At 43.5% G+C, this 27,440-nt stretch overlaps 1 protein-coding gene across 5 annotated transcripts in view; it reads right to left on the reverse strand.

Moving 5' to 3' along the window:
* Window positions 1–11,199, reverse strand: part of WASF3 (WASP family member 3) — a 124,623-nt gene extending 113,424 nt beyond the window's left edge. For 2 of the 5 annotated variants that reach the window (XM_044381707.3, XM_044381704.3), the window contains exon 1: window positions 11,082–11,197. The gene's annotated coding sequence lies outside the window, so the exon portion shown is untranslated. Of the gene's footprint in view, window positions 1–11,081 lie in introns of all 5 variants that reach the window. The other 3 variants (XM_026493030.4, XM_057309565.1, XM_026493033.4) reach the window with 2 other exon arrangements.
* Between the last annotated feature and the right edge of the window lie 16,241 nt (window positions 11,200–27,440).

A 27,440-nucleotide genomic window follows, 5' to 3' on the forward strand; every position in this document is an offset into this window, starting at 1 on the left:
AGAAACAATTTTACTTTTTTTGCTACTGATTTTATTTTAACTTAGAGAATACTGCTCTGTTTGACTTCAATCCTTTGAAATATCCTGAGACTTGCTTTTGTCCCACAAGCTGATAGCCTGGGTGAATGTCACACACACTGGTAAATACTATGTCTTCTGCCGTTGTTAAGGGCAATATCTAGGCGTGCAAGGCAAGCTTATTAATTGTGCTGTTCAAATCTTCTACATCCTTACTAAATTTGGTTCACTCTGATACAAGACTAGTGTAAAAAATAATTAATAACCCCTCTATAATTGTGAATGGATCTCTTTCATCACCCTATTTCTTTTAGAGCCTGTATTATAATCACTAAACTTCTCTTCAGATGATCTAGACACTCTACAAAAGAGAACAGAAAGGTGAATAACCTTCTCGACGCCAGTAAAAATGGCGGCAATTTTTTCAGACAATTATTACCCAAAATGTGTTCATATCGCCTATCTCAAAAATAAAAATCATCGTTATAGACATCCTCCAAGGTTTCACTGGGTCAGAGCCAATAACTCCGACAGTGGATCAATTTGTTTAATTACTCAGAGGTATATTGTGCAACTAATTCACGCTGCAGGGCTCATGGGAAAGGTTACCAATGCTCCACAATACATTCCATAGATAAATTACTGTGACTTTTCTATAATTTTTCTGAACCAAAATTGCCTTGGTCCTGCTCTCTGGCAAAGATGGCAAAGATCATCCCTGCCCCTTCAGCGCCCACTGCATTGGATCCCATTGAGGCCCAAGGCAATCTTAGGATCAGTGCTCCAGACAGCGACCGTTACAATCTGAAACCCACTGCCACCTCTGCTCGATGGCAGCATTCTGATGATCTGTCTGTTCGTGCAGTCCTTCCAAGAATCTCAGAGCTGGGGTACAGAAGGGGCACCTATGCAAATCAGTCTTCATCAGTGTCCTCCCATTTTCTCAGGTCGGGGTGTCATCTCCCACTTGGATCAAGCAATCCCGAGACACCTTTTGCTTTCCCAACTACAGCTGTACACCACGGTGATCTTTTTACATGTCTTTCTCAGCTGTTACACTATCAGTCCCTCAAGGAAAGGCACCATTTGATTCATTTTGATATCCTCAGGATCTAGCAATGTCTAGCAGGCAGACACAGTCTCTTTGTACTCTCTTTCTTGTCCCCTACAGTCTATTCTCTACACTGCATTCCTAGTGATCCTTTTAAAATCTAAGTCAAATGGTATCATTTCCCTGCTCAAAAACTTGCAGTGGCTTTCCAGCTCACTCGGAATAAAATCCAAAGTGCCACCGTAGTCTCCTGGACCCTACATGATCTGGCCCTTCATTACCTCTGAACCACACACACACACCACTTACTCATACTACCCTCCCACCACCTCAAGGGCCTTTGCACTTGCTGTTCCGCCTTCCATAAGGCTCTTACCAAAATATTTGCCTGACTGGCACACTCTTTCACCTTCACCACACCTCTGTCAACTGTCACCGAGGAACACCTTCCCTGACCACTTCCCTTACCACACTATGACAAATGGCAGTCCCTGATACTGTCTCCTCTTGCTTCTTTATTTTCTCTACAGCCCTTTTCATTACATATACTTATGTTGTTTACTTATTGTCTTTTCCCTGCACTAGAATGTGATCTCCGTAAGACAGGGCAGAACCTCACCCTCCAGAACAGCGCCTGGGATTTTTTGCTCTAAAGAGGATAGTGAATATTTTGTACTTGGCAGTTTAGACAGTCCCTGTCGCAACTACTCAGCTCTGCCTTATAGCAAGAAAGCAGCCACAGACAATACACAAACGAGTTGGCAAGCCTGTGCTCCAATAAAATTTTCTTTACAAAATCAGGCAAAAGGCCAGGTTTGGCCCAAAGGCTACTGTTTACCAACCCCTGTTCTGGAATAAGCTTCGCATTACTTCAACTCTGAATTAATCAATCATTACTCCGCTCTTGGTCTCTAAAGCTACCCCTTAATTGACAACATAAAATACCAGCATTCCAACCTCATCAGAAAAGGTAACTCCAAACCAGCTTCTATAAACCTTTTACCAAAAAATCCAGTTGAAGCTAATTATATCCCTGAATGGTTACTTTGACAGATATGCGATGTGTTCATTCTTACCACTAGAAAGTACATAAACCGTGTTAGCCTGACCCTCTGCAGAAATGTTTTTATTAAGTTGTGTTTTAACTTCACTTAAAACCAGAAAAGAATGAGCCTCATAAAAACCACATTCTAGGGGCGCCTGGGTGACTCAGTCGGTTAAGTGTCCAACTCCTATTTTTTTTAAGATTATATTTATTTATTTGAAAGAGAGAGAGTGAGCGAGAGAGAAAGCACGAGCAGGGGGAGGGGGAGAAGCAGACTCCCTGCTAGCAGGAAGCCAGACATAGGACTCGATCCCAGGACGTTGGGATCATGACCAAAGCCCAAGGCAGTCGCTTAACCAAGTGAGCCACCCAGGCGCCCCAAGTGTCCAACTCTTGATTTCAGCTCAGGTCTTGATTTCAGGGTCGTGAGTTCAAGCCGTGCAATGGGCTCTGCGCTGGGCGCGGAGCCTACTTAAAACAAAAACAAAAAATAAAAACCACGTTCTCTCTGCTGCACATCACTCACTACAGCTTCCAGCTTCTTGTATTTGTAAGCAATACAAAACCCTAAGTGTGAGTTCAGGGAACATACTAAGGAAAGGAAACTGGTATGTTTTTATGGATGATGAAACCACAGCATAGAGCTGAGGATGCTTCCCCTTCTTTCTGGCCATCAGGACACTCAGCCAAGCTCTAGTCTGCAGCCTGGTTATGTCACCAATATCTATGTCTTCTCTTCTTGGGGGTTCAGAGCCAGCCTACGTTTGAGTACAGCCAGTGGGATGAGAAGCCATGTGTTGCTGGCCAATAAAACCTCCCACAGGACTTGGCTCTCACCCTACCCACCTACTGAACTGAGCAGGAGGAAGTTCCCACTTTCTACTGGAGGCTGAGTCACAGGTGGAAAGAGCCTGACTACCAGAATGGCCCTGTGGAAGACCACCGGATGAGGACCCCAACACTGAGCTTCACATGGGTAAGCAACAGATGTTCTTCTGTGCTGAGTCACTGAGATCTTGCATTAATCTTAGCTCTCTACAAGTAAAACACTGACCTGGGAGGCTGGAACCCTGTTCAAAGAATAGGTTTTATTGTTTTCTTCATGATCTTCATATAGCTTTAATTCTCATTACTTATATTCACCTTCATTATTATGAGTATTTCCTATAAGCTAATTCAAATCTTTATGTAATGGGGGACAAGCGACAAGCCTCTACTGTTTGTGTTCAGTAAAACCGTAAGCATCTCAAACAACAAAAATCTCAATAAATACACTTGGACAAACATATATTTGGATAAATATAAACATTCAAACAAAACCTTATTTGTAACTTTCACTTATACACAGTTGATCTAAACTGTATCAGGGTCCAGAAGGAAAGAATACTGGGCAAATACTAAAATGTGGGGCAATATATTTTGTATCAAATGGAATTTGACAATCATTTGAAACCAAAAGCCTAAGAAATGAAACCACACATTTCTAAACTCCTATCTAGGAAGAATAAGTAACCATAAATGTAGCTTAAAAGAAAAATTGTTCTAACCCCTGTAATACCTAAATTCCCTATATAATTAATTCTATCAAGTGATGCTATGAGGCTTTGTTGTTTCTGTGTTTTTTTTCTTTTTTGAGTAGTATGGAAAAACCTAGACATGTCAGAAATGGAGGAACTTTTTAATTACTCTGTGTAATGCAAAAGACAAACAGTGTACAAGCTACGAAAATTTTAACATAACTCAGCTATGAACTTCATTATTATTGATAAGACTTGCAAGCATTCAATATTATAATGGCAGCTTTTAAAAAGGGGATGTCTTGGGATGCCTGCGTGGCTCAGTTGGTTAAGTGTCTGACTCTTGATCTCAGCTCAGGTCTTATCTCAGGGTTGTGAGTTCAGCCCCTGCATTGGGTTCTGTGCTGGGCACGGAGCCTATTCAATCAATCAATCAATCAATAAGTAAATAAGTAAATAAATAAATAAATAGAATAATGTTTTAATAATCTTCCTCCCTACGATATCTTAAAGGACAATTCACATTTTAGTAAAGTCTTTGGAAACAATGTTGTTTGCAATGTGTAATTAAAATCTGAAGACTGGTGACTGGGGAATTTAGGGGTTTCTGTGCATTTCTGGTTTTTAAATAGAAAACCAGGATAATTAACTCTAAAAGATGCACAGAACAGGAGATAAAAATTATGGAAAACCTAGAACCAAGACCTGTTTTAAATTCTATAGGTTTGATTATATGCAAAATGTGTTTTTCTATTTCTACTGAAAAGGGACATGTATCCTATATTGAAAAACTACAATATTTCCCCCCAAAATTAATATCTTACTTTTGAAGACATGGAAGACACTTCTGTTTGTTTCTCCTCGTTTTAAGCTGTGAAAAGCTTCTCTCAGAATGTCAGAATGATAAAAATATAACATAAGCTGCTCCCTCTCTTTCTTGCCACTCTTCTGGTTAATGTCATCCCTCTACTGGACTAGATACTTCACTCCCTAAGTGTTTAGACACTGTTCCTTCCATGTACCACAGGGAGCAATTTAAATCCATGAGCCTCTCCATAAGTGTTCATTCTAAACAGCATAGAATATGGCCCCAAATAGAGTTACAAAGTCAATTCAGAGCTGAACTATGCCTGGGTAATAGTTCTAACAAAACTACATTTCAAAACGGGAGGGGGGGCGGGGGGGGGGCTGTCATGTACATATTTTGAGGGACTGAAAACAACAGTGTGACATTAATAGTGCAAAATGACTCAGCCCAGGTTTTTAAAATGTCATAGTAGTGATAGTGTTCTGCTTATTCTATGGTCCTGAATCAAAACACGGGACACGTTCAAGTGATGAAAAAATATTTGTTGAGTATCTACTATGTGCAAAGAATACGCCATTTCTTCCATTTACCTGATAAAATATGGCCACATGGATTCTTAGTTCAGTCAATCACATCCATACTTTTATATTGCAATATAATTTCACTGAACTGCTCGTGTGCATGAAATGGATAACAGCACTCAATGAGAGGCGCCAGATGAGCTAAAATGGAACGGCAGCAGCATGGTAATAAAATCTTCAGCAGGCACCGGAGCACAACCCTAAAAATCCCATACGGCTTTCAGTCGCAGTAAAAGGAAGCACTCAAGGATCAGAGATCACAAAGGCTATGGCAAAATGGCCAGTGGGAGCGAAGGAGGCACTGTTATCACTGGCCACTAAGATTATGACCCAAAGAACAGTGTGCACGTGATCACCATGTTTAAGAGATTACTTAACAAAGCTGGAACACATCTACTAAGTGCTGGCTGTATACAAGGCACCATGCTGTCTGGTGCCTGCCCACAAGGAGTGTATAGTTAGCAAGACAATTTACCTCTGCTTTCCCTCTCTAAGTTTTGAGGACAGGACCTTGGTCCTATCAACGCTGTTACCACCAGTAACTAGAATGATCTGTAGTAGGCATTTAAACATGGGTGGACTGACTGCAAAGAACCGTAAAGCAAAAACTAAAAGAAAAATATTAAAATAAAGAAAAAGTGCAAGAATATACAATACAGCAGAAGACATCTTTAAATCAATTTCAAGACCACTGCTCTGAGAGGTGGGAGGGCACCTTAAGAACAGGCCCAAGGGATAACTCCATAAGCAAAAAACCTCTGAGAAATGATCCCAGACACTGAGCTCAGAGCTGAGGTCCAGAAGCTCCTAGTAGACCTGAAAGAGGAGAAATGACCCTGGGATATTCGAGATGTTTAAAGTTTAAAAAAAAAAAAAAAAGAGCCAACAGAAGAAAAGAGCTAATCTCAAAGAGAAGAGGCACAGATCCAGGGAGAAGAAACAAAAGAGGGTGACTCCAAAGATTAAGGGCGAAATCTGAGTATGGAAAAATTATTCTAATCTAAGGACATCTGCTAAGATGGGAGGATAGGCTCTTGCGCAAAATGAAACTGACCTTGAGGTAAGTAAGCCGCAGAACACTGACAGCAGAAAGCGTCCACTCAGAAAGGAAAACAGGACAGCACAGTCACAGACAATACGACCTTCCGGGGACGCCAGGACCTGACAAAAGGCACGGCCTTGCCCAGGGCGCCCCACCCTGAGAAGGACCAATGAGTCCTAAGAAAAGCATGTCTTAAGAAGAAGAAAAAAAGCATTCTTTAAAAAAAAAAGTTAATAAAATAAAGTCACTGTTAAAAAAAAAATTCACCCTGTTCCAGAGGTCCCTCTCTACTGACTGTCCTTTCCTCCTCATAACCAAGTTTTAGAAAGCACTGCGCACCCTGACTAGCTTCCCCGCCTGAGTGCCATTCACTCCTTAGTCCACAGAAGTAAGGCTCCCCTAAGACCCCTCTTGTGAAAACCAGTAATTAGATCCTAGGGCTAAATCCAATGGAAACTTCGGAACCACTCTCTATCTGGATCTCTGGCTAGCTAGCACCCTCTCTCCCTCTTGGTTCCTTAACATGCTCAAATCCCTCCATTCAAAAAAAAGAAGTACTCCCCCACCTTTACCCAGCCTCCTGGAGCCACCCTTCACCACCACCACCCTTCTTAAGAGTTGTCTACACACACTGGCAATACTTCCTGGCCCCCACTATTAAACCCTCTGGCCATTCCTCTCATGCCCCCATCACTTTGTCACCATTGCCACCACCTATATTACTAGTAACTTCCCTCCTTGTTGATGTTCTCTTGGACCATGGTTTCTGAGACACCATTCATGCCCCACACCCACACGACGATCCTCCTCAGTCTCAACGTGGAAGCCTGTTCTCTCCTGTGTTACCTTTTGAACACAAGAGCGCCTCATATCACATTCTACACCACTCCTTTCTCACTCTGTATACGCTTCTTGAATAACTTTATCCACTCCAACAGCCTCCATTAACAAATACAGGCAAAGGCAGAAGTTCCAGAACTTTCTCTGTTCACTGCACCCTTAGTGTCTCAGGCCAAAAGAAATGCCTGAGTAACACAATCATTGGATAAGTTCAAATACCTTAAGTATTTTTTGCCCTAGCAACTTATTACCCATTTCTTAAAAGCACACTTCAATTGAGAGAAAAGGAGTATCTTTATGTCATTATTAAATAAACCACAGGTATTAACTGAAGGTACGTGTGCACCTGTTGAGCACCTCACAGTTTCTCAAACCTTGGAGCTGGACTGGGTATCACCTCGTTCATTTCCTCTTCCACACTGATTTTCACATGAAATGCAACCACCGAACACCCAGCTTTACAAACATATCATCAAAAGGAAGGCAGCACAACGGACGGTAGAAACTGTTGCCTTCTTTGAGCTAGTATTTCCCACAGGGTTGGACAGATGTTATGTACCGCTGAGCTTCCTTCTACAGTTCAATATCCTGCAGTCCCCCGGTGAGATCACTGCAACACATCAGCACACAGCTTGGGAACTGCAATGGTAAGGACTCTCAGATGTCTGTCTCCAGTCCAGACATCCCCCAACAGCCAGATCCCTAATGTAGCCAACTAAACACTGTGTCCCACAGCCATCTGAAACATAACAAGGCCAAGCGCACCTGTCTTCTTTTCCGCCAAATGGCTGCTCCATAAGTCTCTAAGAAATGAAAAGATAGGCACAAGAAAGGCACCCAACTGGCCAGCTAGGACTCGGCACTGCCCTGAACTCCTCCCTCTCCTAACTCCCCCACCACACGTACAACCCCCAACCAACAACCAAGTCCCAGCAATTCCACCTCCTTGACTTTCTCGCGTTCCACACTTGCTTCCTTCCATCCATTTTCCAAAGCGCAAATCTGATCATGCCCTTTTGCTTCAGAATTCTGCAACTGCTTCCTTTTGCCTATAGAGGGGTCCAAACTCCTTACAACAAGAATCACAAGACCCTAGATGGCTCCACCCCTAGTCTCTTCTCCTGTCTCGTCTCTTGCTGCTTCCCTGCCCTACTGTGCTTGGCCACACCACCATACCTCTTCAGTTGCTCCAATGTACCATCCAACAGCCTTTACCAAGCCTCTCCTCGACCCCAACTCTGACCAATTCCTTCTCCCGCATTTCTCTGGGAGGCTTTTCTCATCTCTCTGAATAGTCCCTAAGCTTGGGTTTGCGGTCATCCTGTGAGCTCCTGTAGCTGACCCCTTTCGGAGCACATACCATACACTGTTAAGTAACCAATGGTAAAAACTGTCTGGAGAACCCAGCTGAAAGAGGAATCTGCCTTGTTTATCTTTGTATCCCCAGAACACAGGAGAAACTCTGAAGTACAGCGAATGAATAAAGCAAGCGAATGAACAGACGAGGTCATTCATGTGATGCTTCACATCCCTTTCTGCTTACTAACTCCAGCACACCACTGATGGCACTGTGCTGAAATTGTCTGTCTCGGCAGGCTATCAACATCTTGAGAGCTTTTATCTCTTATTTCTGCAATCCCGGTATCAAAATAGTACAGTACTTAGCATGCAAATTCTGAAGAAGCAGCTTCTGAAGAAAAAAGCTGATTGAAAAAATTCTGGAAGGCCACACCCCACCGTATTAGGTGTGGTTACCTCTGGAGAAAGACACAGGACAAGACACCAATAAGAGGAGGAAAAGAGAACTGAGACTTGCTACTCCATGTATCTCCACAGTGATACTCTACTTATTTTATACTATGCCTCATTTAGGTATGACTGGTATACAGTATTCTTGTATTACCAGCATAAAATGTATCCTGCGTAAAGAACCAGCCCAGAGGAATGCATGGACTGCAAGCAGCATTTGGCTCCAAATGCCCAAGAGCAGGTCCCAAGAAACCTTGACCTTAAAGAGAAAAACTGGCTTCTAAGAAAAAAGGACGGAGAAGGTGAGCATCTAAGTCTGTACAGCCATGTGGAGGCAGTCCCAAGAAAATATAAGGAATGACAATAGCATATAAGTGGAAAATACAATCTGTGATTATTCTTCAAAGAAAGTTCTGGGAACTCTAAAAGAAGACAAATTGTACTGGCCAACTAGTACAGACAATTCTTTTAATACTTATAATAAGCAACTGTTTTAATGGAAACATTCCAGTAACCAAAAGGTGACTTGCCACATGCAGGTTACTAGGGGAAGTGTAAAGCAGATCTACAAAGACATGCTGAGAATAGACAGGAGGCTACAGTGTTGGCGTGACCACTTAGCAAAGTGCGTTCCACCGTTATTTTCAGAATTTTTAAAAATAGTGTAGCACATCATTAACTATTAGGTCATAAATTTTAAGGAAACAGATAAAACAATGCTATAAAGCAACTTCATGTCAGCAACTGGAAATAGGAAGAACAATTTTTATATGTAGATAGTGCCAGAACAAGCTTCTTTTCAGTTGGAAGAGAACAGTGAAAAGAGGTCAGACTGTGAATATATAAAGTCAAACTTCCCAACCTAGTCAGCTTTAAACATCCAGAAGGACACAACTTCAGTGAATGCAAATTAAGATCTTCAAAAATGAAGAAAAATAAGCACTATGTGGACGCTATTAGAAAGTAGACCAGACACAGTAAGAACTGCTTATGGGAAAGGTCAAACCCCGCTTTCCTTTGTTTAACCTCTCAAGTAGATAAAAGAACTAGCTTTCAAGAATCACTGCATTGTTTCACTGCTAGAAAAGGAAAGTTGAGTAAAGCATATATAAAAAAAAGAAGCAACCGAGGTTCAACAGAATTTGCCCCAGAGGCAAGAGAAAAATAAGTCAATTTTAACACGTGAACTTAGTTTTGATAGAGACGGAGACATTTTAAGTTTTAGACAAATCTAATTTTTAAAATGAAAAATATTGCAAATGCTTATTAGCCCTTCCCCTCATAAAATGTGGACTCTGATAAAATTTCATGCCCCAGCATACATTTGATTTGGACAGTCACAAAGCAAAAACGGACCTTTTAATTTTCGGTGTTTTAAAAACTCTTAAATTATTGCTGATAGTAAGTGCGAATTTAAAACTGATCCCCAACTGTGAAAGAATTCCTAATACGACCAATAGCGGCTAAGAAAATGAGATGCTCCCATTCATCCGTAAGCCCATCGTTTAGCTTCTTAATAATTAAGAACTCTACTCTCCGCCACGGAACTATCCCTTGCAGAGAGGCTAAACCAAGATGAAATCGCCATTGCCTCTAAGTACCACAGACGGAGAGGGGAAGGTTTTCCACTCGCTGAGCTCTGGCGCGGAGGAGGGCGAGAGGCCAGGCGCCGCGGCCCCCGCCCGCCAAACAGGGAAAAGTCTCCCGGGGATGATCCATGCCCGCGGGGCGGCTCCCGGGCGCTCAGCCCTCTCCCCTCGCCCTGCAGCGCGCCCCTCGCCGGCTGCACGACCCCCTGCCCTGCGCTCAGGGAGCCGAGCCTGGCTCCGGAGGCCAGGAGCCCCGCGGGCCCGCAGCCCCGGGGGAGGGGGTACCCGGCGCAGAGGGGCGGGGAGGGCGAAGCCGGGGAGAGGGCCCGACCCGGGGCGGCGGGCATGCGGAGACTGGGCCACATGCGGGCAGGGCGCGCGGAACCGAGGAATCTGAAAGTGCCGGACGCGGGGCAGCCCCGGGCACCGTGCGTGCGGCGCGAGTGGAGGCCCGGGCGCCACCTGCGGCCAGGATGGCGGGCGTCTGCCCCGCAGCCCGGGGAGCGCGCACCGGGCAGCGCCGGGGCCGAGGGCCGGGGGACGGCGCGGGCGATAGCGGGCGCCGGGCTGCGCAGCGACGGCGGGAAGCCCCAGCTGGCACGGGAGCCGGCGCGGAGAATGCGGCTGGGCTGCAGGGCAAGGCGCGGGGCGGCGCCGCGGCCCGCAGTGGGCCCCGCTGTCCGCCCGAGCGCGCCCGGCGCGATGCAGCAACTTCACTTGGCCACGGGGCTGCGGGGGCCCGGCCAGCGCCCGCCCCTCCCCCGGGGCAGCCGCTCGGCCAGGAGCCAAGCAGCGAAAGGGCCAGGACCGAGGAGTCCGGCCGACCGCAGCCCGCACTCACCGGTCCGCGATTCCGCCCCCGGCGCCGGGGCTGCGCTCCGAGCTCCATCGTCCCGCCGCACCGCGGCCGCCCGGCGCCCCCGCCCCGCACCACACCGCACGCAGCGGCGCCAGCGACGCCGCCTCCGGCCCGGCCACGGCCGCGGCCACGCCCCCTCTCGGCTGGGGGCCCGGCCGGAGCAAGAGGGGGGCTCAGCGCCGGCTCCACCAACCAGAGGCTTCTCACCAAGCCGCTTCACCAGGATTGGCGAGCGCCTCAGCCAATGGGGAAACGGAAGAAGCGCGCAGCGCCGGCGCCGAGGGGCGGGGGATTGCGGAGGAGGTGGCTCTCACGATCGGTCCTCCGCCCCCGATTCCGGATGAGGCTTTGGCCCGAGTCCCTCTAGAGTGGAGAGGTGGGGATACTTTGGGCCGAGTTTATCATAAGGGGCCCATCCATCACCTTTGCTGATGATGTACCCACTGCAGTCCCTTTGAGTTTGCACCCGTACCCTAACCTTACCTGGGTTTTGACGGCCCCTGCAAAAACGTCCATCTACCTGTAGGTAGTCAGAGGTCTTGCAGGGTTAAGAGTTCAGGCAACCTTGAGAGGATTATAGCCATCCTCATCTGTTGGTTTTATGCCCTTCACAAATCCGTTAGCATTCTGCCTATCCTCACAACCTTCTACAGATTCTTTTTAGTCACCCTATCTCCAGTCTCCCTCTACCCCACATGTGAGAAAATTCACAATGCCTATTAAACATGGCATAACACTGAAACTAAGCCCCGTGGCAATGAAACACAGCCAGGTGGTACTTGATGACTCAGGCGTAAACTTAAGAATGGAAGAGGAAAGGAAGGAAAGGAAGAGAAAAAAGAAAGAAGAGCCAACTATGTTCTCCTAGGTCTGAAGGAAAGGAGTTTAAAAACATTAGACAGAAATGTGATCCATATTTTGGTTTGCATGCCTTTATTCTTTTTGATTTACAAATAAGATCACTAAATTGAAAAACTTAAGAAAAAAGTTCAAATCCCAATAAAGAATCCGGGAAAAATTAATTCAGGTTGTATTGCTGTTGTCTGTACAGATGTATGATAACCGTCCACATCTGTTACAGCAACTACAAGCTAAGAAAAATGAATAGCAGTTGCTAACAATATTAACAATATTTGCAACACCAGAGATGCACTGGCCCCTCTTCATGTTAATCTATTAGCCTACCTTACTTCCAAAGGAAGGATTTCAAAGCTCTATTTAAGATAGCATATAGTTTCCATTTCATGTCAACATGAAATATACTGGCAATTAATAAGGTAAATAGAATTTTAGTGAATTATTACAGTGCTCTGTATTTGAAATATTGATACTAGAGTGATTAATTTCTTCTGAATTCAAAGCTTATTTAGTATACAAATTAAAATGACTTTCCTTCATTTTGTCTTCGCTTATCCAGGCAATAGCTTCAGTGTCTATACTTAGGTCATTGATTTAAAACTCAAAAATATGAAGCTGTAGGAGACACAAAGTATGTTTTCAGAGTTGCTAATTCCATTTCCCTTGCTCCTCTTCTCTTCAGTGAGCCCACGTTATGTGAACTGCTGCTACACTTAGTTTACACCCACTATTAGCCCTTAATCTTACTGTCCTGAAGCATTCAGGATTGTTTCATATACGTCGGTCTTATCTCTAATTAGGTGGTAAGTTCCATGAGGGTAAGATCCTTATTTTATAGTCTTGTTTCCTCTCCCCATAACGTCTAATGCAGTGCTGAAGATGTTGTAAATATAACTCCATCCTTAGCATTGTGTCTGTAATATACAGAAATACAGAATTTTTTTTTTAAATGTAGTACTTCTGTGAACCAGTCCTTTAAATAAAAATTGCTCAGAATAGTCTTGTTAGGAAGATAGAGTCTCACACTTAACAGTGCTTAAAAATGTTGCCATATCAGGGAGTGAATTGGGTGCCTATAACAGAAACTTCACTAAATTCTTACCAAATAGAGGGTGCTTCTCATCACATAAGAAGAAGTCTAGAGACAGCCCTAGGCTTTCTGCAACATCTTCATGGTGTCATTGTACCTCGGATTCCTTCTGTCCATTGGTTCTACTGTCCTTGTCGAGTGACTTTGCCTCCTCATAAGATGATTGCTCCCCTTCTGGGCACTGTATCACATTTTGGAAAATGTCAGGGGTATCAGTAAAGGGCAAAAGATCAAAGAGGTGCATGCCAGCTGAGGCTTCCTTTTTAACAATTTTTCTGGGAAGCTCCAACCAGCACTTATTGGCCGCACTGTGTCACACTGACCATTTCCCTACCCCCCGCCCCCAACCTCCACTCACTGCAAAGAAGTATGAAATACTAAGTGTTTAAGGCCAGGGACCTTTTCTGCAACAATGTCAGGTTTCTGTTAGTAAAGGAGAAGGGGAATGCAGTTTCTGCCATAGTTGTGGAATAAATGAATATGTCATTGGACCATCACTCTATTCATGAGATGACCCACTTAAAAAAAAAGTCATTCAAATCTGAATAAGAAAACAAACAATCCAGTTTAAAAAATGAGCAAAAGATCTGAACAAATATCTCACTGAGATAGAGATGGCAATATACAGAGGGCAAATAGGGATATGCTCAATAGCATATGTCAGAGAATTGCAAATTAAAACAACAAGGAAATACCACCACACATCTTCTAGAATAGCTAAAATTCAAAAACTAATAATATCAGATTCTGGCAAGGATGTGGAGCAATGGGAATGCTCATTCACTGCTGCTGAGAATGCAAAATGGTATGGCCACTTTGGAAGACAACGTGGCAGTTTTTCACAAAGCTAAGCATAGTCTTACCATACAACCTAGCAATCGTGCTCCTTGGTATTTACCCAGATGAGTTGAAAACTTATGTCCACACAAAAACTTGCACACGTATGTGTATTCATAAGCACCAAACACTGGAAGCAACCAATCCTTCAGTAGGTGAATGGATAAACAAACTGTGGTCATCCAGAAGATAGGATATTATTCAATGATAAAAAGAATGAGCTATCAGGCCATGAAAAGACACCGAGGAATCTTAAATGTATATTATTAAGTGAAAGAAGCCAATCCGAAAAGGCTACATTCTGTAGATTCCAACTATGAGGTTCTGGAAAAGGCAAAGCTATGAAGACCAAAAAGATCAGTGGTTGCCAGGGGTTGGGGAGGGAGGGATGTATAGGCAGAACACAGAGGATTTTTAGGGCAGGGAAACTATTCTGTATGATACTATAATGGTGAATACATGTCATTATATATTTGTCAAAATCCATAGTATGGATTAATATAGTCACATAGTATAGTCACATAGCAACACATAGTTTTACCTTAAGGTAAACTATGGACTTTAGTTAATAAAATGGTGAATACATGTCATTATATATTTGTCAAAATCCATAGTATGGATTAGTATAGTCACATAGTATAGTCACATAGCAACACATAGTTTTACCTTGAGGTAAACTATGGACTTTAGTTAATAAAAATGTGTTAATATTGGTTCACTAATTATAACCACACTAATGCAAGGCGTTAATAATAAAAGAAATTGCTAGGGGTAGAGGGGTAAGGGGCAGGGGGTAGGGTGAGTCTAGTACTATGTACTGTCTTCTCAATTATGTTATAAATCTAAAACTATACTAAAAATAAAGTATGTTGATCATTTAAAAAAGGGAACCATCGTTAACATAATGATGTTAACATAATGAAGTTAACATAATAAAAAGGAAATAAATTTTTTTTTGGAGAAGCCACCTTTATTTTATTTATGGGCCTTAAATGTGTTCACAGACAAATTCTATTGCCCTTCAACCATTGCTAAATCTTAAGAAGTTTATCACATATACTTTTTTTTCAATTTAGGATTATTTCCCCAATTTTTATATTGAAAAATTTTCAAATGTAAAGAAAAACTGAAGGAATGGTGCAATGAACTCCTATCTACCTTTTACCCAGATTCACCAAATGTCTATGCACCGCCATATTTGCTTCTTCATTCTTCATCAGAGTCTCTGTTTCTCTGTGTACATGACTTTTTTTCACTCAACCACTGAAGGCAACTTGCATACACCAAGACACTTTAAATACTTCAGCATATATCTCCAAGAGCAAAAACGTCTTGATTGTTCTAGTATATAAAAAGAGACAAGCAGAGCATATAAAATGGGATCCAGAGACGAGGTCTGTCTAACTACTCAAGATGCATTGTTCCCCTTTTTGTTTTCTGTAAGTAACTCCAGTCTGATGTAGAATGTCCTTATCCCCTGGAACCGGTATCATGCCAAACTGGTAAAATCAAACTTGGGGGCAAGGGAGGTTGCTGGTATGGCATCATGCAAGGAGAATTCTGGTGATGCAAGGTGAGTGAGCCATTGTTCACGTTTTTGTGAAACGATGTGCATGAAGCTCGAGGTGCAGCCAGGTCTGGACGCACCAGCAAGCTGAGTGCCTGCTGTCTAGTGTTATTATGACACTGAACAAGCTCTCAAGCATATTCCTAAGATCTTCCCAATGATATTTTTAAGACCTCTTGAAATGTGTAATCCTTGTTCCTCTTTACCCTTGCCTGGTCAAGCTCTTGGATAAATTCCCAAAGTTAAAATGTAGTTCTCGTGTCATCTTTACTTGAATCAGATGACTCGGATAGTGATGATGCAGTGTCTTTTTCAAGATGCTCTATAAATTGGATACTTGCTCAGTGATTTGCGTAAGTTCTCCTTTATCATTACTAAGTCTTCAGTGAAAAAACAATTGCCATTATTTTTCCTTGATAGTGTGTCATATTACATAAAAATTACGAACTGTTTTGCATTAGGAACTGAGTTCAGTCTTGCTTTGGAGAAGCTAAAGAACAAGAGTGGTTACTGATTAAAAGAATATAATTAGAATATGTAAGAAATCAAATTAAAAGCATAATAATTGTCATCACTTTCGACATGTTCATTTGTACTTGTTCGCAGAATGAAGTGAAATGCTAACTACAAATACCTCAGTTTTCAAGAATTAATTTAGCTTCATACATAAATCTTTATAAACATGCTTCACTTAGTCTAGCTTCCTTTGGAAGGAGAGTATCTATTTTTATCTTGACACTAGAGTGAAATAAATACATAAATCTACATACCCACATCTCCCAAGAATGAAATCTTCCTGGGAAAAATGAAGAACTTTATCTTAACTTGGAATATTAACCCAATTATGTCATGAGAGCAGGGCAGTCTATTGGTATTAACTTTATTTTTAAGCGAGGAAAAAAAATAGAAAGGTGAATATAACGAACATGAATTGAGAATTCACTACTTGCCATATGGTCATACTTGTTATATTTAATATAATATCTGTGGGATATATAGCATTACGCACATTTTACAGATAAAGCACAGAGAAAGTTTGTCATTACCAGGGTTACTCAAGTGGTACTTTCATGGGAAAGCTGTTTTTCCAGTGGACAGGACAGCCCTGAAAGTCGCTAAGTGAGACAGCAGAACTACGTGTCCACACCATTCTGACGCCACAGCCGGGACTTCCGTCAAGTCTGTCCCCCCACTCCTTTCGCGTTGCCACCACTCAGGTTGAAGGTGCTGCCATCACCTTCTGTGCTGGAATAGTATTCCTAACACAATTCCCATGGCTTCATTTCCCTCTGGTCTGTCTTTGCATTATAACGCCGGCAATTTTTTTAAAAAGATTTTGTTTATTTGTCAGAGACAGAGAGAACAAGCAGGGGAAGCAGCAGGCAGAGGGAGAAGCACACAGAGGGGGAAGCAGGCTCCCCACTGAGCAAGGAGCCTGATGCAGGACTCGATCCAAGGACCCTGGATCAGAACCTGAGCCGAAGGCAGACGCTTAACCGACTGAGCCACCCAGGCGCCCCTCATGGGCGATTTTTAAAAATACAAATCTAGGCAGGGTCCTGGGATCGAGTCCCACATCAGTCTCCCTGATCAGTGGGGAGCCTGCTTCTCCCTCTCCTGCCTTCTTCTCCCTCCCCCTCATGTTCTCTGTCACTATCTCTGTCTCTCTCAAATAAATAAGTAAAATCTTAAAACAAAAACAAACAAACAAAAACACAGATCTAATTGCATCTCTCCACTGCTCAAAACCCTCAGAGACTCCTACTGTCTACAAGATAAGTCAAATAAAACCCTTAATAATTCCCAGCTCCAACTAGTTTCCCCAAAGCCTCCCGCACCCCTACCACTTTTCCTGTGTGCCTGGACGTTTTCTGTCTGAATACCTGTCCCACCTTTCTTCACCCGGGAAGCTTGCTTTTCACAGCGCAGTTCAAATGCCACCCTCTCCAGAGCCATCGTGCAGGTCTTCACACCCATGCCTGGACTCTCTTTACACCCTTTCACGGGCCTCTCCTGCCACGTCTCATTGTCCCCCACCAGGCAGACAGTCCCCGGAGGGCAGAGACTCTCTCTTATTCATCTTGAATCCCTAGCCCTTAATATAGGTAATATTTGTTGAATGGATATCATAGGAGAAACTAATATGCAAACAATCCAAATAACACTTAAAGACAGAGGGCTCCGAGGCATCAGGCTTGGAAATTTCCACAGGCTTCTTATTGTCATGATGCTGATGACAATAGCATCAGGAAGAACAAAGGGGTCCCAGTGACGGTGGGCCTGGCAACGGGCGTAGCTCCAAACACCATGACCTGTGTATGCGGCCTGTTTCCATGTTGCCCCAGCCCCACTGACACTTGTCCATTTTCCTTGAGCTTCATCCCGTAGACACACAGTCCTGACCTTGCTGGGCGTAAAAGGGAGGAGGAACACCTGGATCCAAAGTTACCTCGCTGCGGAAGATGTTACAGCAAGATGAGCACGGGCTAAAAGCAGACGCCATTCGTTGTCTGCTTACTCTGGACCCCAGAACCTTAGGAGGCGCGGGGATGGGATGCAAGGAGCATGAGCTCTTGAATGAAACCACTGAGGATTCACGCTCCGCATCCACTATTTACTTAGGAAGGGTCTTAATGTCTGTGAGCCCCCACCCGTTTCCCTAATATAAAACGAGCCTACAAGTAGTTGTACAATTGCCAGAGAACATTAATGATCCCTCTTCTTCAGCCCTCTCCCTCTCCAGATGGCACTTGTTGATTGATTAGGTCCATTTCCTTCACCACCTGAAGGAAATCTGTTTTGAGTCAGTATTTTACGAACAATGCAGGTTTACCTGGAAATGACTAAACCAAAGCTTCTGAAGTGAACTGAAGTTCACTCTACACATCTAAAAAACTATAAATAGGTGTGGAGGATACACCTATGTACTGCAATAGGAAATGTTTCTTAAACAAACCCTGTAGCCAGTTATTGTCAAGGGAATGGCTCTGTGCCAGTCCCATAGAGACCCTCCTCCAATTTTCTCATCCCTGAGACCTCTGCTGCTTTAAGATCCACGTGTACCTTACCTTCATATTATTAGAAAAATTGAAGAGCAATTGCTCCAAATTCAGTTATTAAAATATAGAGTCTTCATTTTATTGCTGGGGTTATTACTGTTCTTAATTTGCTCCTGAAACAAACGTACAACACTCTCTTGCAGTGCATAGTCTGCAAAATTACCTGCTGCAATTGCCCAGGATAGCTTTTATCTCTGTGCTGTGGTAAGGTGGAGTTATATAAGCCACTGGGCCTTTGACAGGAAAGAAATAACTCCCAGACTGATGCTACCTGAAGAACTTGTCTTCATTATTAGTGGTTCCCCTTGACCATCGGGGCCTGGGAGTTTTGCTGGTTAACCGTTCCCAACCCATTTATATGTGTATTTATGCAAAGGCTTTTTCTATAAAATTTAAAGATCTTAACATATTTGGGCTTTTTTTAAAAAGCTGATTTTTCCTTGGAAAAGCCCTTGAAGATGGGATATTTGACAGATGAGTCATCTAAGACACAAGGAAGTTAAATGACTTGCCTGGGGTCTCAGAGGATTTTTATTTTAACAAATCCCAGATTTCCTGATTACCTTAGTTCCCAGTCTGAGTCATTCTTGGGGGTGAGGGTTGTGTTTTATTCCTCTTTGTAATCCCCATGTCCCATCCCCTAGCCCTCACCACCCTTAAGGGAGAATCAGGTTTTCTTAGTTACTACATACAAAGGACTAATTATATTCAATAAGCATTCCTTAAAGGAGACATAGGTTGCAAGATGTTCTGGAGGATGCTAAGCCAAGTATAATGGGTTTTCCTGCCATCATGGAGAATCCCTCCAGCATGGAAAGGGAAACTCAGCAAGTTTTCAAATGCAAAAACAAACAAACATGTAAGTCAAGGAAAAAAATGTCATAGGTTCTAGGAGAGAAGTAGATCATAAATTAAATCCCACTGGAATATCAGGGAGAGGGAAAATATATCCATCCAAGTGGAAGAATGGAAGAAGTACCAACCAAGTAGACCTTGAGGGACAGATGTCACTTGGAGAAGCAGAGATAGCCGGACAAAGGCCCCCTGGGGTGTGAAATGGCAGAGCTAGGAGAAACTATAGAACTGGGAAATGCTGGAGAAAGTTGCAGAGAGGCTGGAAGAAGAGATTAGGATGTAACTATGTAGGGTCACTAGTGTCTTGTAAGGAATTCAGACAGAGACCGAGAGGCGTCTCTGAGGACAGTTTGTCCATTCAACAAGGTGTGTGAGCCCGGAGGTTGGGCCCAGCGCTATGGACAAGAGTGCAAGGGAGAGTGGTTGGCCTGCTGAAGATTCCTTTCACGCAGATGCAGTGGATCACAGAAGAGAGATGAGATAAAGTCCTCACAGTACGTGGCAGGCACTGAGAGGAACAGCAAGAGTGTGGGGGGCCGTGTTCTAGAGCACGATCCTCGGGGCTTGGCCATGCGCTAGAAGAGGGAAGGATTAAAATGTCAGAGACAATTTCAAGGTTTCAGGCTTCTGGGGGAGGAGCAGGAGGATGTTTTTACAGACAGGGTAGACTGGAGAAAGAGTAGGGTTGAAGGAACACATCTGGAGTTGTATGGCTAAAGAAATGTATTGGGTACTGTAGAAATGAGAGAGAAATGCACAAACACTCTTAGCGTGAAGGTTTAGAATCTGAAAACCTGAACCATCGCTCTACACAACCGAATACGAGCTGTAGCAAACCAAATGATATCATGACAGATATTAATAGAGTGAGTGAGACCTTGCTCTCCAGGGGGATCCAAGCGATTTAAGGTAATGTCATCCATTGACATTGATGCATAATGAAATGACCAGATCAAATCCATGTGGAATAGATAAATCCACCCAAAGGCCCGTACCTCTGGAAGCATTCTCACTGATTTGTATTTTACATTTTGTCACTCATTTCAATGTGAGCACATGTCCGGAGAAGATTTTACTTGCACTTAATAGGAATGTTCAAGAAAGTAAAAGTCCCAGCCACCAGGGAATTCCCAGTTTAGTGGAGAAGATCAAGAAAAGCAAACACACTATTACAGTTAGGACACACACTATTCTAGAGGGTTCTATGAGCATTGGGAGATGTGTCTTAAGTGGAAAGGCAGAAGAGGGAGACTGCAGGAGGCTACTTGGGCAGGAGATTCAAACTCTGAAAGAACGAGTAGCAATCAGTAAGGTAAACAAAGGGCCAGCTCTGGGCAGAGATGATACCAAATGCGGAGCAGGAAGGATGTATGGTGCATTCAGGTAAGTATTTCCGTTAATTCTGGATAGCCCTGGGAAACTGAGGCAGATGGTATGTGTGTGTGTGTGTGTGTGTGTGTGTGGTGTGTATAGAAGAGCAGTGTGGAAAGAGTTTTACAGAAATAAGACTAAGGAAGTAAACTGACGCAAGTCATATTCATTTAGTTAATTAGTTTATGTATACACTATATTATTACAAAGAAGATTTAAGGTGTCTGACAGTATAGGCAACAAAAACAGGATTACGAACTAATGAGGAAATCAAAGAACAAACATATGTGGGTTGGACATTTGCGAGATAATACTAAAATCATGAACAGCAATTATTCTATTTGGTTTCGAGCTAGCTGCCAATCCAAAGAATGAAACATGACACACAGTAGCTATTAAATAAAAAGAATTCAGTTGCTCAGAAGAAACAGGAGCACTTGGAAGTACAAAGTGCTCCTTAAGTTTCACGGGTAAGAAATTTTACTGTTCGGAGCTACAAGTAAGGATTTGGGGAGAACTCCCCTTGAGGGGCATGGAGCCTGAGTAGGAGGGCAGGAGGGTGGCTGCAGTGAGAAGCAGGGCCTCCAGCCTCCCCTCTTTGCAATGGGAGCTTCTGTCCTGCCATTAGGAAAGTAAATCAAGGTCACATACTAGAGCCTGCAGGCATATACAGCCAGCAGACGTGTTTGACTGGAACAGTGTGTCTGTTATGTTGTCTTTTCTTTTGTTTTTATCTCCTCTCATGATTACAAAAGCATTATAATGGACATTTGTAAGATGTTGAAAATATAGACAAACAGAAAAAAAAAACAAACTATAATCCTGCTCAAGAATTAGCCCCAATAACTCCTGCTTTTCATCCCAGATATTTGCATCAATGTTGCTTTTCTTCATTCTGATCTTCTAGACGGAAAGTGCTCTCTCCAGGGATCTGTGCCATCTGCCCCCCTGTCATCTTCTATCTGGCTTAAGTCACATGTTTCTGTTTCCTGTCTGGTCCTGTGCGCCCCCAAATCAAATTCTGAAGTATACATGATCCCTAAAATGAAATCCCTAAAATGAAAGTATTTAAAATATCAGAGAAAAGAAAGGAAAGAATAAAAGGGAAGGTAGTCGTTTAAGAGGAGAATAAATCTAATCAGTTAAGATTAATTCACGGTACTTTAAAACATCAATTAAACATTTTAAGTAAGAGAATTAATTAAGCCACATCAGGACTGAAAGTCAAAAAGGTATAAATAATGAAATAGAGATTGGGTAAATATAATTTAGGTTTAAAATCTAGAAAAGTAAAAAATTAAAATGCAAAAAGTAGAAAGTATAAAAGATCAAGGACTCTGAGCAAGGCTGTGCTTGTTACCCCCCATATAAGACCTCCTCTCCCTGACAGTCACGACTCTTCCCGGGTGCTATCTGAAAGCAGGGGCTGTTTGCCTCTTAAACGCAAACACCTACGGGGTGCCCAATTCAATCGCAGAAAACATCCTTCAGTTATTTACACCTGTCAGTGGAAGACGCACGACTTAGTCTAAACTGGGTAGAATTTGTGCATAGCCAGGTTGCCCTTGAGAAATGGAAACAAGCACTGACACTGGCTGTGTGGTAGATGCCTCTGGTCCAGAATCTGGTCTTGCTTTTGACAGACATGAGACCTCATTCCCGGGCTCACGTCACCAAGCGACCAGCAGTCCCCATGGTAGCATAACTCTACCAAATGGACATGGTTATACTTGTTTGCTCTGAGCAATATAACACAGACTAACAATGGCAGATTCTTAGGAAAAAACAACTTGTGTTATGACATTACCTTAGACATATTAAAACTAATGAGATCTTAGCTTCATTTCTATTATTAGTAGCCACATTCTGGCATTTTTATTGAGAACTGAGATTCACTTAACTCTTTTGGTGCTTCCAAGGAACACCCACTCTTGGGGCTCCATTCTCCTGGACAGGAACTTTGAGTGGGATAGCCCAAGGGAGACATCATGCTGAGTGAGAAGCACTCTTGCTGGCCCATCAACAATACTTTAAAATTTTTCCTAATTCCTGGTATAAAATGTATTTGAAACTTAGATCTGACTATGCATCTTACGTGCTTAGGTAAGAGTTCCCTATGGAAAGCCAAAAAGAATGAAGAATGGGTAAGATTGTGGCTATTTATGGTTCTCATTTCAAAAATAAAACCAGGAGCTAAAATTCACCTTGTATTTTTGTATCTACTTTTAATATTATCACCCTTTTCTCTCACCCTCCCATCCACTCTTGACAACTAGATTACCTGGCCAAACAGTTCCCAGATGCCCTGTAAAAATTTCCTTCCCAACTCTGGCTTAGGATCCTTACCACTTCTTTCTGTGCCTCTCCAATCATAAATTTAGGTTTAAAACAGAGCAGTTATATATAGGTATGCAGGAACCCAAGCCTCCATCTATCTATCAATCCATCCATCCCTCCATCCATCCATCCATCCATCCATATATCCATCCATCCATCCATCCATCCATCCATCCATCCATCCACGCATCTAGCTATCCAACCAACCATCCATCCATCCATCTCCCCATTTATTCTTCCAAACACCCATCCACCCAGCCATCCACCCAACCTGCCCTCCCTCCACAAGAGTGAGGTTTCAGACCTTGGAAAGAAAAGGAGTCAGAAAGTACCTGTTTCTTCTTTTGTGATTCGTTTTCTGCAGTTTTTATTCTTCCTACTTTAGCCTCCTTCTCCTCTTTAAGCTCCTCCATTTCTTTAATGGACCTTTATTTTATCTCTATTCTGGCCGCTACACAAAACTGCTTTCTTACCCATTCCTTTCTTAATCCTGTCCCATTTTTGTAGAGTACACTGACCGGCTGACAAAGCCACCCCAAGAGAATCTAGCATAGACCTAATGAAGGCTTAAAGAAGAGCATGGAGAAGACACAGGTGGGGAAAAAGGCTAGTAAGGTGTGAACAAGAACAAATGAGATTAATAGAGGACCTCCTCCGTGCCGGGGCTTTCAACAGGTTGATAGGTTGTTTCATTCATGACAATCCCATGAAGAAGATATTTATGCCTCCTGCTTTTAAAACTGAAGAAACTGCAACTAAGAAAATGCCAAAAGTGAGAGAAGAAGGAGAAAGCAAAGGAATACAGGGTGAGGGGGTGTCACTCTGCATGCTGCAGGTTCTCTGGAGCGGTCTTCTGAGAGATAAATAACCATTCTCCGTGCCCACTCCCTCTGTTCTCTGCCCTTCTTTGCCTGACCTTGAAGGGCTGCATCATTGCACAGTTCAGGCAATGGGAGGCATTGGCAGAGTTTAAGAGGGCAGGAGGAGAGGGCAGGCAGCTTAGTTACTTTCTCCCTACCCCCATGACCCCCTGCCACTCTATGGCCACTGTTTCTGTCTGGCTGCCTCTCTTCCACAGCTCCAGCTCACCCAGGGGCTCCAGTCACACTTCCCTCCCCTTGTCCTTCAGGTCAGGAGTGTTAATGGTGTCCCACTGCTGCCAGTCCCTAGTTCGCCCCATCCTCCTCAGTCCCCTCAGCCTTGCTCCCACCTCTGGAAATCACCCCTTCCTTAAACTCTTTAGTGACACCCTTGGAATGAACCGTCTCTTTCTAACAGGACTGTATCTGAAACACTTCCTGATCGGCTTCCCCCCAAAATAAGTATCATGAAATAATGTCTATTTAATACTTAGCTATAAACATGCCCAGAGGTGATTTAGCCTTTGTATGAGTTTGCTAGAGCTGCCATAACAAAGTGCCACAGGGTGGGGGGCTTAAACAACAGAAATTTATTTCTCACAGTTCAGGAGGCTGGAAGTCCAAGGTCAAGGTGCCAGAAGGGTTGGCTTCTCCTGAGGCCTCTTTCCTTGGCTCATGGATGGCCACCCTCTGGCTGTGTCTTCACTGGTGTTCCTTCTGGGCACGAACCCACCGGTGTCTCATCCTCTTATCAGGACACCAGTCATATTGGATTAGGGCCCACCCTAACAGCCTCATTTTTACTTAATCACCTCATTAAAGACCTCATCTCCCAACATAGATGCATTTTGAGGTCCTGGTGTTTGGGACTTCAACATATGAGTGGTATAGCACAATTCAACACCTAACACCATCATTAATGAAGTCTACCTGGAAAACATTGGCTTCGACTTGTATTTATACAGTGGTTTCTAACTTTGCATCTGCCCCAACACACACGAAAAGATACATTACTGGCCGGCTTGTGAGACCTCCCAGTGACAGGTGCTCTTAAAGATGTGATGGAAGAGTGCATCCCAGCCCCAGGGAAAAAACTGAAGATGATTGGAAGATGGGGTGGTGCAAATCTCTGCCCCCAGACCCAAAATCATTGTTTTTAAAGGGTTTTTTTTGAGAAACCAGTCTTTATGTCAATAACAATTGCTGGGACCTTAGAGATTGATTCTTGTAGGTTTAAATATAGCTGCAGTTAATGACTTATAGATAATTGCAGTGAAGCCTTGCTAAAAGCAGTTCCCCCACTCGATTGCCAGTGGAAACCAGGAGAGGTCAAGCTCAGCCAGGCTAGGGAAGCTAATGGTGCACCACAATCTTTCTGTAATTCCAGTTTTTTGAAAGATAAAGAAACTTCAGGACCGTGCCATATGCAGACACACTACAAATATGTTCTCCGTGCACCGTGAGGGTGGTGAGGGCTCTGGATGCGGGGCAGTCATGCTTGCTAGCATTGCCCGGTCTCCCCTCCATGTGCCCACATGTCTTCCTCTCTTCCCTTCCCTAGTGTTGGGTCTTTAGATCTGAAATGAGAGAACATTCATCTATTACTCCCCCCACCTTTCCCCACATGCCATAGTCATAGTAATATTTCTCTTCAAATGATTCAGAATGAAGTAATTTTCTTTTTCAAAATGATCCCTGCTGTATTTTTCAAATTATAAATGAAAGCCGAAGTCTTTCTGAATCAATAAATAATACACTTCCACTCCCAATAACTTTGCCCATTTGGCCTACATTATGTCCCAGATTTAAAGGCTCATTTTCAAACTAGTAGACATCCATCTATCCATTTAGGCTTAACTCCCTCCCACACATGCAGAGGAAGTCCCAAGAACAAGGAGAAAAGCAGGAATGCTTCTGGATAAACAAAGATCTTGGGGTCAAAGCCGGGGCAGATTACATTCGCACTACCTCCCCCTCACCCCAACATCCTGCTGCTCAGAAACGTTTTAGAGAAGTAGGTCTCAACCTTTCAACGCGGGACAGCGGATACAATGTCCCAAAGCCCTGCACTACCCACCATCACCTTTTAATTCTCTTTACGTACTTTGTATTTGCCCACCTCCCTAGCCCAATTCAGAAATTCTTTGTCCTGTGAAAGTGGTAGGCTCCTATGTGCAGACACTAGTCCTGTACGCTCGGACTCATTGTCTCAAAAATTGGCATTAAATACACGTCGCAAGGCAATCCATTGATAAGCATTTATTGAGAGCCTATTCTACATCCAGGGCAACAACAGTGCTTGCTAATCAATTTTCAGTGGGCTTGGAGCAGGAGGTGGTGTCGCGTGCTGATTAACCCAGATAAAACGTGTTGTGACATTGAACTCTCATTTTCAGCTATGTCGCTTCAGTGTATGTGGTTAACACATAGCCTTGTGCGAATAGGTGCTCAACCCTCTAACCACTTCGCACTGACAGATTTTGATGCAGCACTACAATCAAGATTCCGGGGCTCCCTGGCAAATGTAATACAAAAACATTTGAAAAGGAAGTATGGTCTAGATGGAGACTAACAAACGAGGTATGGTTTATTTGCCAAGACATGTAGGAGGTAAATATAAAACAAAACTCTCGCAAGTTTAGCATTTTTCTTCTCCAAATAGAACGTTGCTGACTACAGGCCAACTACACAGCCTCGCACAGTTCCTCGCGTTGAGACCGGCCCGGAACGAGATGCCATCCCTGTTTAGCATTTGGGTGCCATCTCAGACATTTGCAACTTCGTGGCCAGATCTTGGTTTACGCCAACAACCTGCAGTCTTATTTGTAACCTACTTTGCAAATAACAAAGACGTGAATGGTGCTACTCCTTGACACATTCAGCCTTTCGTGTCACCAAAGTTCGCGATTTTAAATGTGCAGGTACTGTTCCTTCTGTGTGTCAAGCAACAAGTATTCCACCGAAGCAGTAAATCTCAGCACTTCACAGGTGCCCAGGTGGGAGATTTCAGTTAGCATTTTGGTAGGAGAAACGAATCGTCTTCAGAATGTGCGGTTTGACTCAAATAGTTAATGTGTGCTACAGCGTGGAAGGCACGACCCGGGTTCCTGGTGTCTGGTCTAAAAAGGGAATGACACAAGTACACACGTAACTGACAGAGAAGGCAGGGTGCGTTCAGGGCTGGGGACTCGGTACAGAGTGACCGGCAGATGCAGAGGAAAGTGAGGCCACTCCTGGTCAGAGGCTCAGAAAAGAAAGGCTCGAGTGAAGGATTTGGCATTTGAGATGGAGCTTGAAGAATAGGAGGGATTTAGGGATATAGATAGGAGAAACCCAAAGAGTGTTAGAAGTCCAGGTGGGTTTCTGCCCCCTGCCCCCTGCCTGCCTTCCTGGAATAGCTGGCATCGCTTGTGCACTTGCTGTGTAGCAGGCACCTTTTGAAGCACCCGTGACACGATATGATCCATTTCGGCTCCAAAATATTCCTATAAGCTTATCATATCTCAT

This window comes from Ursus arctos, unplaced genomic scaffold, assembly GCF_023065955.2.
Source record: "Ursus arctos isolate Adak ecotype North America unplaced genomic scaffold, UrsArc2.0 scaffold_10, whole genome shotgun sequence".
NCBI classification, from domain to species: Eukaryota; Metazoa; Chordata; class Mammalia; order Carnivora; family Ursidae; genus Ursus; species Ursus arctos.